The 12617-nt window shown below is 35.3% G+C and overlaps 1 long non-coding RNA gene across 1 annotated transcript in view; it reads right to left on the bottom strand.

The window, feature by feature from the left end:
• LOC132495474 (uncharacterized) overlaps positions 1-12617 on the bottom strand; it is a 196393-nt gene that overhangs the window by 182302 nt on the left and 1474 nt on the right. Inside the window, exon 2 of the long non-coding RNA XR_009533245.1 lies at positions 11793-11973. This is a non-coding gene — a long non-coding RNA (uncharacterized LOC132495474). The remainder of the gene's footprint in view (positions 1-11792; positions 11974-12617) is intronic.

Raw genomic sequence — 12617 nt, 5'->3', positions numbered from 1 at the left:
AATGTAAACAGGCTCAAGAGACTGATTCCATTTCCAGGTCCTCTGCTTACGAATCACCTACCCAGAGACATAATTTTCATGGAAACAGAATTTCTTTCTAAAGCAACAAATAAATTAACTTGCAGGAACACTACAGCAACACAACACTTCTTTACTGACACTATTATACTGAACAAAGGCAGGCTCCATTTTCTTTTGCTTTAAGACATACAGTGAGGAAATGAGAGTTTCTCTGTTTTTCATTTTCTGGGAAAAGAAAAATATTATAGTTGCCTTTCCAATAATAGCAACTTAAACTCCAGATCTTGTTATGGCAGCTTAAAGATCTTTCACTGAGGATGGACACAGTATTTTGGATGGTGAAAGTAGAGTGCGTTACTTAAGGCTGTTCAAACCAAGACTGGGTTGACTGGTTCTGTTTACCTAGCCACCCTTGACCCAGATTCATGTGCTTAATTTACAGATCAAGATGCAATCCACTCCAATGTCTGGGATTGTAAAAAAATGTGCTATATTATTTAGCCAATTATTTAGCACAAGGGACTCATTTCAAGTGAGAATGTCAATATTCTTCCTGAGTGAAGGATAAAGGTAAGTGAATACAAATCTGAGTAAAAGTAATAGTAATACTTATCTGAAATAACAGGCTATAGCTGAAGCTGAAGCTGAAGGAAAATTAATTCAATCTCATAGACATTCACATGCTGCCCACTGTATAAACTATAGTGCCTGGACATGTACACAGTTTTGCTTTTTGCCTCTCAGATGGTGTGATGTCAAAAGAAAGTACATAGCATTACTATGTAAATAGATTTGACATACTTCATTCAAATCCGACTCTTAAAAAACGTGTGACTATCAAAACATCAAGTTGTATACCTTAAATATATACACTTTATTTGTCAATTACACCTCAAAGAAGCTGTTTTTTAAAAAAATTCTGTGGCTATTAATTCTTAATACTGGTCTGAAGAACACAGGATATAAATCATAAAAAGGAAAGCAACCCAGAGTATAAAATTCAGTGATCACTGTGACTTTTAATAGTCATTCTTTAAATTGGAATATAATATAAATGTATCCAATCACACTGTACATCTTAAACTTACACAATGTTATATGTCAATTATATCTCAAAAATAAATAGGAATTTTAATATCAATAAAGATATTGGAATATAATAAAAATTAAAATACTATGACTCAGATACACTAATTTATCTTTTTACCATTAGCCTTACTTTAAATCATCTTTCTAAACACTGGATAGAAGACATACAAGACACAATCACCACCTCTACTATTCCCTTCACCTCAGTAGACCCACAGTGGAATACAGTGATGAAAGGCACTCCGTGTAAATCCAGACACAATCATTTAACTGCATTATCCTGAGTTATCCAGGAATATTTGTAAATCCATCAGATGGTTTTTTTTTTTTCCGGTACGCAGGCCTCTCACTGTTGTGGGCTCTCCCGTTGCAGAGCACAGGCTCCAGACGCGCAGGCTCAGCGGCCATGGCTCACGGGCCTAGCCGCTCCGCGGCATGTGGGATCTTCCCGGACCGGGGCACGAACCCGTGTCCCCTGCATCGACAGGCAGACTCTCAACCACTGCGCCACCAGGGAAGCCCTATCAGATGTTTTGATGTAATGAACTGGATTGTTTATTCAACTGGTCCTCTTGATTTTGGTTGCAGAAGCCCAGCTTGGAAACAGTCAAAGGAAAGTGAAATAACTGAGGGTGTCCATGGTCTGAGTATTTACAAGTTTAATTTTTATGAATACAGTCCTTCACTTGAAAATCAGCATGAATCCATTCTCTTATCTGAAGTTGTGCTTATAAAATTTTCACTTCATGGCATTTATTCTCGTTTAGTGAAACTTCTTGCTGAAAGTCACCAGTATTTCCGTTTTCATCAGAAAATTACACTCACAAAATGACACAGGATAGATTCTGCTCACAGAATTATAGAAATACCCTTACATTTTATTGATTTTTTATATAGCCACTCAATGCCAAGACATATGCCCTAGTCAATCAGAAATGCAAGTCTAATTGCTCAATTAGCACTGTTCATCTTATAATATTGTGTAAGGGGTTAATGAAACAAGGAAATTATCTTTAGTTTCTCCTTAATACTTTGAGAAGATCTGGAAATGAGAGTTAGATTCTACTTCTAATTTGGAGGCAGAGTGGGAAAACTTAAGTAAATGGAAAAATTCAGATTAAAACTACCACTTAATTCCTTTAAAAACTATTCACTTCACCCTAAAAATAGAATTGTTTTAATGTTAAAATAAAAATACAATCTTTATAACACCCTTTTATAAGACAATTTATTTATGACTAAATTATTAGACAATTATTTTTTCAAGTGACTTCCATAAGTGAAATTACTTGAAGCTTTACTATTATTTATGACCTCTCAAATAGACTAGAAAACCTAAAGAATGTCATAATAGTTTTCTATTCAATCCCTAACCACAGTTTGATGGAAACTTTAAAATGGAAAATAGAGCACTTAGAATCTATTTATTTTAGAATTATAATTCAGGCTAAGAAAAAGAGTGGGTTCAATGTCAGTCATTAAATGTAAGAGAGCAATATGAATGCTTCTCTCTTAAATTAGAAGTATGTTTTATTCTGATCCAATAGAAAAATACTACATATAAAATACTTTCAGGGCAAACCTCCAATATCCACATACATCCCAACAAATAACATATATTCCAACAAATAACATCATTTCTTTCCATGTAACTAAGACTATAGTGGCAAGACCAAAAGATGTATATATGAGAATAAAATAAATACTAAAACCAGAAGTAGGAAAATTTATTTTTATAAGATAGAAAAATAGCATTATGTATCGAAAAAACAGAGCTCCTGAAACACTTCCACCAATGATTCTAAAAGCTAGCTAGACAAAATAACATAGAATATATTTTTTGAATGCAAGTTTCTCCACATATATTTTGAATTTGGTTTTGTGAGGAAAATACTACAGATAATTAAGTTATTTCTGTTACATTTAATATATACTAGAGCTATCATTTAGCCATCTAAGTTAACCATTAATAAAGGCCAAATTATCAATTAATTACCAACACAGCATTATAATTATACATATGTATTATAATTATACAAATGCATAATACACATTTTTCACTAAAGCTTTGCTTCTTAATCTAGAAGTTAAATACCTATGGCCTTGAATGGTTAAATATAGTGACAAATTCAAGGACACTTTTATGTTTATTTAACAAGACAAAAATATGTGAATATACATGGAACTGCATAAATTTTTAGTCACTGATGTATTTTACTGATACATGTAGAAGGTAACTCACTAACTTAAGAACATCAGCTGTTATGATACCTATTAAGTTTTTACTACGAAGGAAAAAAGGTCATGTATTATCACCTTGAAATAACATGAATTGAAACTTTTTCATAAATCAAAACATATATCAAAACTTTAAAACTATAATCTCTAATTTTTAATTAAAAAAAGATTTTGCATTTATATTTCCAAACCTTCAGGCAAACCTAAATCTGGTCTCACCCTTTCTTTCAATTCTTTTTTTTGCGGGGGGTGGGCCGGAGCACAAGGTAGTGTGGGCACTTTTGCTGGGCATTTTCTTTTTTGTTTTTTTGTTTGACGGCACCATGCAGCTTGTGGGGTCTTAGTTCCCCAGCCAAGGATTGGTAACCCAGGCCCCCAGCAGTGGAAGCGTGGAGTCTTAACCACTGGACTGCCAGGGAATTTCCCTTTCTTTCAATTCTTTCTCGCTACCTAGTTACTCCTTCCATGTATCTGTAAGAAAACTAAACTAGAGTCCTTATGTTCCACAAACCCATCACACTAGTGCTCATTCCATTCTGCTGCCTCAAAAACCTGTTGTTCCCTTCACTGCCTAGAGAAATTCCCCTCTATCATTCAACACTTACCTCCAATAACTTCTCTTCTATAAAGTTTTCTTTAGTTCCCCTAGATTATGGGTTGGCTCTCCTGCGCTGCCAGAAATTTTTAATTTGTGCTTCTTTCCTAAGTTACATTGAATGTTCCTTAAGATGAGGATCTTTCTTAATCCGTTCTGAGCATAGCACAGAACCTGAGGTAGGCCCTTAACAAATATCTTTGAAAAGGGGGAAGGAGGAAAGAAGAAGATAGAAAGAAAAAAGAAAGTAGTTAATAACTAATAATAACTCTACCTTTTTTGGGAAAACTATTGGAAGCACAAATTCTAACTGTGTGGTTAGAACTCTATAAACTATCATCAACATAAATCAGATATTAGAATACTTTCAAATATAGTATTTAAATATCTGATACCTGAGAAGGTACATAGGCGTTGCATAAAAATCTGCCTTTATTAGTCCTAATCTTTAGGAAAATAAAAGTTCAGTTATTATTAAATGATAATATCAGTGAGATTCAGTTTGGTTTTAAGAAAACTTGTATCATTAGAGTGAATAGCTTCCTAATGAAAGAATAAACAAAGCTTATAGGGAAGTAAAGAAAATCATATGGTTATCAAGGAAGGATTTTAAAGCAAAATCCAACATTTATTTGGGCAACTGTTTCCCAGTAATAAACTGCTACTCACTAATGGGGTCAAAGATACTAGATGGCTCTCCAGAGGCCCTTTTCTGTTCAAAGGGCTTTCAAAATAAAGTGGGGGCGGAATAAGAGGCTAGGGAACTGTTCCTTCATGCACCAAATGCATTCTCAGAGTACTAACATCTGTTTCAGTTTACATACTTTAAGTATGACTTTACACATGGAAATTAAACTTAGGCAACATGCCTAAGAAGCCTGTCTGCAAAAGAACTACACATACCATTAACAGCTGGAATTTGATTAGGCCCACATTCTACATAACATAATAATCTGTGAGCCACCAATGACCCCCATCTCTAAACCCAAATGTCAAAGAACAGTTTCTAATGCTCATGAAATTTTTAGAGTATAGAGGGATAAGACAGTGAAGGAAGAGGAATCTAATTCCAAAACAATATATAGGAGTTCTAGAACTTAAAGACATCTTTTGTGAAAACAGACAAGTAAAGATGCAAAGATCCGAAAACAATATATAGGAGTTCTAGAACTTAAAGACATCTTTTGTAAAAACAGACAAGTAAAGATGCAAAGATTCCACAACAATATATAGGAGTTCTAGAACTTAAAGACATCTTTTGTAAAAACAGACAAGTAAAGATGCAAAGATTCCACAACAATATATGAGTTCTAGAACTTAAAGACATCTTTTGTAAAAACAGACAAGTAAAGATGCAAAGATTCCACAACAATATATAGGAGTTCTAGAACTTAAAGACATCTTTTGTAAAAACAGACAAGTAAAGATGCAAAGATTCCACAACAATATATAGGAGTTCTAGAACTTAAAGACATCTTTTGTAAAAACAGACAAGTAAAGATGCAAAGATTCCACAACAATATATAGGAGTTCTAGAACTTAAAGACATCTTTTGTAAAAACAGACAAGTAAAGATGCAAAGATTCCACAACAATATATAGGAGTTCTAGAACTTAAAGACATCTTTTGTAAAAACAGACAAGTAAAGATGCAAAGATCTTTTTGAATGTTTCTATACTAAGAAATGCTCATTCCATAACACTCTAAGTTTAATTATTAGTTAGATATTAAAAAATATTTTTCAATGTGCTAATAACGATAATTATAATTTCTGGTAGACTGAAGTACACTATAACACAAAACCTTCAAAAATAATGATGCACCTTTGGTGCCACCATGTGGTATATCTGTATTTTTGCAGTCGTAGTTTTTTTTAAATAATAGTTTTCATACCTAGTTCTGAAGTCGTCATCATCAGCTCAGATCTCTGGCATGCAAATACTATTAAATACTTTAGGAATATAGGGTCTGTTCCCAGATAATTTACATACTAATAAATTATCAACCAGGAAATGGTAATTAGGAACCCACAATGCAGGAAACATTGCATTATGATACCTTGAAGACCAATATACCATCTTGCCCTCAAAGAGCATACGTCTGTAAACACGAAAACACAGACAAATCAAGTATTAAGAGGAGACAACTCAAGCTATTAGACAATTAAATCGCAATAAGTGGTAAAGAAAAGTTTAAGTGCTCTGACGAAACTAGGAAGATAAATGAGAATGTTCAGGGACGAGAACTGAGAAGGTTTGAAGCTCTTGGAAAGGATTTAGATATTCAGAATGAAAAGAAGAGGGCATTTCAGGTAGAAGCAACGTTAAATAAAGGTAAAGATCTAGAATCCTCATGGAATGCTAGGAGGACCACACCCACAGTGAGGTTCACAGAGATGAGACAAATAAGCTAGATTAGAAAAAGTTAGGACAATTTGTGTCAGTCCTTCATGGCCAGAGCCAGAAGCCTAGATTTTAGCCTATAGGTCATAGGGAATCATTGATTCAAAATATCATGCTTTTATTTCCCACTGTAGATATAATCCCTCTGCCACGTGAATGTCTATGAGTTTATACAAAAATAATTTATTTCCCAAATTGAGAATAATCTAACAGCTCAGATCCTTTAATCCCTCACTCTGAGTAGGTAATTTGAGGTTACAGAGCCCTGAAATCAAAGTCAACCAGTAAATCACCCCAGAGGGAAAAAAATTAATAAATAAATATTTAAAAGGAGGATGACTGGGCCCAAGGAGATGTGAAACCTTCTTCCTAATATTTTACTGAGATCTGTTCTGAGAGGATGGGTGTGCATTGCAGGGGAGGAAAAGAATTTTAACAAAGAAGAACGGAGAAGAAATTTAGGCTCCTAGGCCCCTTTCAAAGCAGAGTGTAATGTAGTGTGTATTGGGGAGGACCAGAGGCAAGTAAAGGGATGAAGGACTAGCACAATTGCTAGGTGACACTTAGATGTCCAGGTAAAAATACAAACTCCAGCACTGGGTCACTTTGATTCAAATTGTTGATGTAAAAATCAAAAGAAAAAATAGAAAATGTATTGTGGGTCATATATTATTGGATACTACACTGATTTGTTCTTTAAAACACAATTACAGAGCAACATGAAGAGTAAAAGATCTCCAGGCAGGGAGATTCAAATAATGGTTCCTGAATCTTCACATGTGAGAAATCACGGGGAAAACTTGGGGTCTTTGTTTATGCTGTCCATTCTGTCTGGAATGTCCTTTTCAGAATCTCTTTACATGGCTTACTTCTATTCATCCTTTAAGAATTAGGTGAATCATCACCTCCTTCAAAAATGCAGGCCAGGGCTTCCCTGGTGGCGCAGTGGTTGAGAGTCCGCCTGCCGATGCTGGGGACACGGGTTCGTGCCCCGGTCTGGGAGGATCCCACATGCCGTGGAGCGGCTGGGCCCGTGAGCCATGGCCGCTGAGCCTGCGCGTCCGGAGCCTGTGCTCCACAATGGGAGAGGCCACAACAGTGAGAGGCCCGTGTACCGCAAAAAAAAAAAAAAAAATGCAGGCCAGGTTAGGGGGCCTTCTGTAAACCCACATCACCATGTATACACCTAACATTTGCACTTGATTACACCATAACATAATGATCACTTTTGTGTCCATATTCCTCAATATAAGATCCTCTCTTATGTACCACGTACCATGTCTTAACACATCTTTATATCCCCAGGAACCAGGACATTGTCTTATAGTAACTATTCAATGTTTGTTGAATTAGGAAGCAAAATGTGTTATTAAAAAGATAAAATTACACACCTATCAGAATGGCCAAAATCCAGAACACTGACAACAAAAAATTCTGGCAAGGATGTGAAGCAACAGGAATTCTCATACATTGCTGGCAGGGTTGCAAATTAGTACAGCCCCTTTCGAAACAATTTGGAGGTTTCTTACAAAACTAAACACACTCTTACCATACAATCCAGTAATAGCACTCCCTGGTATTTACCCAAAGCAGTTGAAAACTTAACATCTACACAGAAACCTATACATGGATGTAATACCCGCTTTATTCATAACTGCCAAAACTTCAATGCAAACAAGATGTCACATCCTCATCAAGTGAATGAATAAATAAACTGTGGTATATCCAGATAATGGAATATTATTATTCAGCACTGAAAAGAAATGAGCTATCATGCTATGAAAAGACATGAAGGAAACTTATACGAATATCATTAAGTGAAAAAAGCCAATCTGAAAAGGCTACATATTGTATGATTGCAACCATATAACATCCTAGAAAAGACAAAACTAGGGATGGAGACAGTAAGAAAATCAGTGGTTTCCAGGAGTGGGAGTTGAGGAGGAAAGATAAATAGGCAGAGCACAGAGGATTTTTAGGGCAGTGAAAATATTCTGTATGACATTATAATGCTGGATACATGTCATTATATGTTTGTTCAAGCGCATAGAATGTACAACACTAAGAGTGAACCCTTAGGTAAGATAGGACCTTGCGTGCTTATGATGTGGCAATGTAGGTTCATCCTTGGTAAATATCTTCCCATCTACACTGTGAGAACCTGGCAAGGTTCCTGGAGATAAAACATATGAAAGTGTGGGGACACTCATGCAGCTAGGCCCCCTTGGAATTTTTAACTATCAAAGTTGTCCACACTGAGCCTCCAATAATTTGTCAATTATAGCTTAAGTTTTCTTTCCCAAGTACTGCTCCAGCAATGGCACTCTGCTCTTGGGCATCTGCTCTGATATGCTGTGATTCTATCTGCCTTCCTCCAATTTGGGGAGGAGGGGCAGTGCTTTTCCTTGTGACCTCAATTATTTGATGGATCTAAGAAGAATTGTTAATTTTCACTTGTTTTTTTCTTTCTTTTTTCTTGTTGTGAGTGTGAGAGTAATGATTTCCAAGTTCCATACAAGCTAGACCAGAATTGTGACTACTGTGATAGACCAGAAGGGACCCTATATGACTTTAGACACTAGACCACAAGATACTCTCTGAGGAATGTCAGCCACCACGTAAAAATTCCAATTACCCTGAGACTGCTATGTCAGAGACGCCAGGTTTAGGTGCCCTGGTTGATAACCCCAGGTAAGCTTGCAGCAAACAGTCAGCATCGACTTCCAACCATAAGTGCGCCATTTTGGATATCCAGTCAAGTCAAGCCTTTAGATGACTGCAGTCCAGCCAACATGAAAAATCCCATACAACCATCTCAACTGACACAGAAAAGTCACTTGACAAAATACAACATCGTTTCACGATTAAAACACTCAGAAAACTAGGAAGGGAATTTCCTCAACATGATAAAGGGGACATATGAAAAATTCACAGCTAACATCATACTTAACAGTGAAAGATTGAACACTCTCCTCACAAGATCAGGAATAAGACGAGGATGCCTGCTTTTACCACTGCTATTCACCATTGTACTGGAAGTTCTACCCAGATCAATTAGGCAAAAAAAAAAAAAAAAAAAAAAAAAAAGGAAAAGAAATAAATAAAAGGCTTCCAAATTGGAAAAGAAGAAGTAATATCTATTCACAGATGACATGATCTGACATATAAAAAATCCTAAAGAATACAAAACAGAAAACTATTAGAGCTAGTAAATGAATTCAGCAAAGTTGCAGGATACAAGATCAACACACAAAGATCAGTTTTATATCGATACACTAATAATTGTGGGGATGGGGGAGAAGTAAATACTTAATGGCAAACGATTTCCTTTGGGGTGATGAAAATGTCCTGGAACTAGATAGCGTGGTGGTTGCACAACATTGTGAATATACTAAATGTCACTAATAAAAAAATTTGTTATGTGGTTTTCACCACAATTAAAAAAACAAAAACAAAAAACTGATGCCCAGGTTACACTGCACACCAATTACATCAGAATTTCTGAAGATAGGACCAGACCAGGTTTCATTATTTTCTAAAGCACACCAGGTGGTTCCTATGTGTAGCTAAAGTTGACTACATCTTTATATATATTAAGGAGAATTTAGTAAAAGGTTGGTATGAATAGCTAGAATATCCTTGGGGATATAACTAGCATAAAATATTTATTAAGGCCAGGTACTTAAAAGTATAGTGTTTTGTATGAGTTGATTTTTATGTTGGTAGGACTTGCGAGTCTACTTAATGGCTTATTTTGCACAGTTGTCATTAAATTGTGGAACTCTTTTTAGCTTTATGAAGCTATTCCTTATTGCCTAGCCTCTCAGATTGAAATCTGAGAGTTCAATAACAATTTTTAATTTTTGAGATATCATTTTAATAATCTGAGAAAAAATTACCACAAAAAACCCCGTAAGTTCTCTTTTGCAGTGTTACTCCCCAATTATATTACACCCTCAATCTGTACAAAATAAAATAATACTATCCATGTTTCCAGTCTTCATGAACACCCTCCTTCTCCCTTCCTAGCTTACCATTGACCAGAAGCCTTACCAATAATAAAATAATCAATTAACATATATTTTTACTAAATGTATATCTACATACATTTTATGCATTCCTGACATACCTAACTTTCTCTTAATTTTTTCGATATTTTTAGGCAATTCAGTGCATCTGTGAGATTTTTCAAATTGTCACAAACCTCCAAAAATTTTTCCAACATATTTATTGAAAAACAACTGCATATAAGTGGACCCACAGTTCAAACCTGTGTTGTTCAAGAGTCAACTGTATAAAACTCTTCATATAAAACACAGGAGAATATTTTCATAAACTTGGAACACATAAAGTGTTTTAGATACAATAACAAAAACACAATCCATAAAAGAAAAAAAGTGATAGCTGTACTTCATCAAAATTTAAAACTTCAGTTCTGTGAAAGACACTATTAGAATGAAAAGACAAGCCAGAATCTGGGAGAAAATATTTATAATTCACATATCTGACAAAGGAATTGTGTCCAAAATATATAAAGAAATCTCCAACTCAACAATAAGAAAACAACCAACCAATAAAACAATGGATAAAATATTTGAAGACATTGCACCAAAGAAGATATACAGATAGGAAATGAACACATGAAAAGATGCCCAACACCATTAGTCATTAGTGAAATAAAAATTAAAACAATGAAATCCCACTATAAACTTATTACAGTGGCTAAAATTAAAAATACTGACAACACCAAGTGCTGACAAGGATGTGAAGCAACTAAAACTTTCAAAATTTCCTGATTAGAATGCAAAATGGTACAAAACTGGAAAAACAGTCTGGCAGTCTCTTAAAAATTTAAACATATTATTTGACCCAGCAATCCCACTTATTGGTATTTATCCTAGAGAAATGAAAACTTATGTTCACACAAAAACCTACAAATTACTGTTTAAACAGTATTATTCATAAGTTCCAAAACTGGGGGAAAAAACTAAACATCCTTCAACAAATAAACAAATTGCAGAATATCCATATAATAGAATACCACCCAGCAATAAAAATGAGATAACCGCTGATCTATACAACATGAATTTCGAATACATTATGCTAAGTGAAAGAAGCTAGATTCAAAAGGTTACATACTATATAATACCATTTATACAACTTTCTGGAAAAGGCAAACTATAGGGACAGAGAACAGATTAGTAGTTGCCCAGTGTGATAGTTAATTTTATGTGTCAACTTAACTGGGTCACAGGGTGCCCAGATATTTGGCTAACCATTATTTCTAGGTTTGTCTGTAAAGGTATTTTCGGATGAGATTAGCATTGGAATCTGTGGACTCAATAAAGCAAATTGTTCTCCCCAGTGTGGGTGGGCATCATTCGGGGCCCATTAATAGCCTAAGTAGAACAAAAGGAAGAGGAATAGAGAATTCGTTGCTTCTCTACCTGACTGCACAGCTGGTACGTCATTCTTCTCCTGTATTTAGACTGGATTTACACCATCAGCTCCCCTGGTTCTCAGGCCTTCAGACTCAGACTGAATGACACCATCGGCTTTCCAGGATGTCCAACTTGCAAACTGCACATTGTAGGACTTTCCAGCCTCCATAATTGAGTGCACCAATTCCTTTCAATAAACAAACAAATAAATAAATTCTATTGGTTATGTTTTTCTGGAGAACCGTAACTAATACAGATTTTGGTCCCAAGAAAGGGGTGCTGCTGTAACTAACAAATACCTTAAAATATGGAAGCAGCCTTGGAACCGGATAAAGGTAGAGGCTGGAAAAGTTTTAAAGTGTGTGCTAGGAAAAGTCAGTTCTTTCACGAAGGGACTTTTAAAGATGATTCTGGTGAGGACGCAGAAAGAAAAGAGGAGAGCTGAAGAGAACCGAAGACCTGTCAAAGATGCTCAACTCAATAAATGAACCAAACTTCCCTTGCTCTCTTCTATGAAATGCCTAGGGAAGTATCTGATACCACGTACAGAGAGTATCTAGCCACCTCTATCACCCTCAGTGTTCTATTACTTCCTTCCAGCCTCCAAACACTTTAGAAATTTTTGCTTTTATTTTAGTGTTTGCAGGCCAATCAACAAAGACTGTTGTATGATATATGAATGCCAGTATATGAAAAGAAATATTAGACTTAAGAAGCAGAATTCATTATACTTAACAATTCTTGAAAAAGTGACTCCACATTACACTCTTAATTTTAAACGGTGAACTCCCCACCCTTGCTATCTTTCAATTGTTGTTCATTGATGCAGTA

Source organism: Mesoplodon densirostris, chromosome 8 (genome assembly GCF_025265405.1).
Source record: "Mesoplodon densirostris isolate mMesDen1 chromosome 8, mMesDen1 primary haplotype, whole genome shotgun sequence".
NCBI lineage: Eukaryota > Metazoa > Chordata > Mammalia > Artiodactyla > Ziphiidae > Mesoplodon > Mesoplodon densirostris.
This window is presented reverse-complemented; position numbering and strand designations above follow the sequence as displayed.